Below are 3,308 nucleotides of genomic sequence, written 5' to 3'. Positions count from 1 at the left end.
ACTCGTTAAGGATTGTGCTTAGATCATAAAGCCCTAGGGTGATTTTATGGGTAATGTAAGGTGGCTATATGCTAGGTATTTTCTGCAGGTACACTAACCACAGTTCGATAGGCTAAGAACGGTTAGGATCATCGGCTAGATATTATGGGGAGAGATGTATCTATGCCACCGAAATTAACCACGTAAGACCAAAGGTATTTGGCAGTTATTTTTGGTTGTGAGGACGATAGAACGTGCATGCATTAAAAACATAAATGTTTACTTTTTGAGTATCTTATTAAGGATTTTTAGAGTGTTTATCTTAATGTTTAGGAAATGGTGAGTGCCTTGTTCTAAAACCTAGTTAACCTTAGGAGAGGAAAGCTACTTGAGATTAGGACGTGTTTTGTACCCTTGATCATTTATTCAAGGAATTTTCAAGTGATCAACTAGCCTTGTTTATAGTTTGATCATTTTGATTCTTTTGAAACTTTTTGTTTCAATGAATCACATTCTACAGCTTTTGTGTCCTTTTATGGCAACACCTCACCATTTGAATTTTGTTTCAGATGGCTGATGTTCCGGGCACTTCTCCGGATGGTGCGGGCCAACCCACACCAGTGGACTTCGCTGGGAGGGTTTTCCTCATCTTTGTGGGAATCTCTCCAGCGCTTTTGTTATACGGAGCCGCCACAGTATGACTGCTACACATACACTGCGGAAGGAGTTACGCGTTACACTGTCAAGATGACAATACCACAACATCCTTTCCGAGCTCACTGGAAGCCTATAGAGATCGAGACATTTGGATATCGCCTCGCCGATACTATCGAAGCCGCCGCTTTAGAGGCTATTACTACCTTCTGCGAGTAGCATCAAAATGAAGTGGCAGAATACCCTATCGGCCTTTTTCCCGCCGCAGACTACCAGGATCCCAAGTGGTCTTTTGAGTAGAGCACTGTGCACATCTACTTGGAGACTCTGCAGGAGATACGGTGCGTATGATGGTCAGATTCATGAACGCCTAGCTACGCCATCAGCAGCTACAGCGCCGCAGAATTATCCACTTGGCTAGTGAGGCACAAGTTACTCATAACAAGTTGGATAGGCATATTGCTCAAATCAAAGAAATTCAGGCAGCGGTTACCGCCCGGGACGAGGGATAACCCAACACGAGGAGACGATTGGCCATCGAGAAGACCGGATCATTGAGAGTGATGCCTTCTCAGCCAGCGTAACATAGTGATAGAGTTCCTTCAAGAGCAGGTTCAGGACCTCACTCTGGAGCTTGATGATGCTAATGCCTATATCGAGTTTTCTCAAGTGCCTCTAGTGCCACCCGATATTCGAATCAGCCTGAGGGAAATGAAGAAGAAGACCCCGAAGAGATTGAAGGAGTTTCTGGCCTTGACTCTGAGCATGAAGGTCTAGAGCCCAAAGCTCAGAGCAGTGACCTCTCCCCCGACAGCGAGACTTAGTCGACAACCTCGACGATTTCTAGATCGTCAAAGTTTTAGACTTGACTTCACTTAGAAGTAGAAGTATAAAGAGGGGTGTAAGATAGCTTGGATGGAAACATCACTAGTTGTAGTATAGCAGTATGGGAGTAGGTTGTGACTTTTGTAGTATCCATCACCATGACTGTAACATGAAGCTTGGAATAAATGGCGATGTTTTTATGGAAACCTTGTTATTCCTTACATTTTGAGTTGAATTGGTTGAATAGTATGTGAGATGTGCATGTTACTGCAAATCATCATTCTATTTCCAACTATCTTTGTTTTGCACTATACCATTTGATAATGGAAGCAAAGATGAATTATAATCTAATGGATATCTTCCATGATTCAGATGGTGGGCTCAACGCGTGGTACCCCGGAGGGATTTAGCCATGGCCAGGCTAGTGGATCTCAGCAACCGCCACCACCACCTTTAGTTTGGCGGAAGTCATGGCTTTGCAAACCGAGCTGATACACAACTAGTACAAGGGCAACAAAATCAGCCATGCTCTCAGCAGTGAGGACGTGAGGATCATATTCCCCAAGCAGTTGGAAACCAGGAATTCTTTGGTACCCAACCTCCACGGTTCCATAAGACTGATGAGCCCCTGGACGCAGATGCCTGGCTTCGGACCATTGAGTCAAAATTTCCCTACTGCTAGTTCCATGCTCCGAAGCTAATAAGACCCTCTTCGCCCCCAACAGTTACGTGGCACTGCCCATATCTGGTGGGACAATTATCGCGCCACACTACCTGCTGACCATGTAGTTTCTCTGGGATGAATTCAGGACCGTCTTCAGGGCGCATCATATTCCCAAAGGACTATGGACCGGAAGATGAATGAGTTCTTGGCACTGACACAAGGAACCTACACGGTGCAATACGCACAGGTCTTTAATCACCTGTGCCAACACACGGGCTATCATGACGATAGCGATGCCAAGAAACGGGACCATTTCCGCCATGGTCTCAACACCAAGCTCAGGGAGCACCTTAATCTTGTCCGCCCCGGCAGCTTCAATGAGCTAGTGAATCTAGCTATCACTCAGGACAATAGCATAGCAGCGCATCATGCTGAGAAGAAGAGGAAGGCACCAACTGGACCCTTGGGTGCGCAGCCACCGAGATATCGTCTGGTGTAGAACACAGATCCAGGGACCCACAAAGGAATTCGCCATCAGGCAGATGGGTTTTTAGGCCACCCCAGCAGCAAGGAGCAGCTAGACCTCTTATGTCTCAACAACAACAATCTGGGCCACGGCCAAATAATCAACAACAACAGTTTGGGCCAAGGCCAAATAATCAACAACCCAATTGTGCGAATGGCGACAACCGTTGCTTCATTTGCGGAAGTTTTGCGCACTTCGCCAGGGCTTGTCCCCAAAATCAGAAGCCTGACCAAGGTCAAAACTCGAAGCAGAATTGTAACACCCTAGGTGTCTGCACAGTAGTGTGTATCTATTGTGTGCATCATATGCTTGAATTGCTTGAAAAAGGATCTTTTTGTAAATATAAAGGTTATATGTGTAATTATGATTTTATGCAAGGTCCTTTCTGCAGTTATATTTGAATAGGTTGTGAAATTATAGCTTTGTGGAGGGTGTTTTTGCAAAATGTGGTGTAATCATTACATGGCAGGAATATTTTCTATTCAGCCTAACTTTGAAGTGAAATTGCTTTGAAAAAGACAAAATTCCTAGAATTCAAAATCCCTCTTATGTTTTCAAAATTAGCTCTTGAATCTTTGATCAAATAAATTTTTACACAACATCAAAGTTGTAGATATTGAAAAGTTGAACAACTTTCATGTTGGGCACTTTTTCATTTGA

This window comes from Panicum virgatum, chromosome 7K (assembly GCF_016808335.1).
Source record: "Panicum virgatum strain AP13 chromosome 7K, P.virgatum_v5, whole genome shotgun sequence".
NCBI classification, from domain to species: domain Eukaryota; kingdom Viridiplantae; phylum Streptophyta; class Magnoliopsida; order Poales; family Poaceae; genus Panicum; species Panicum virgatum.
The sequence above is the reverse complement of the archived record's forward strand: the minus strand, read 5'-3'. Positions refer to the sequence as shown.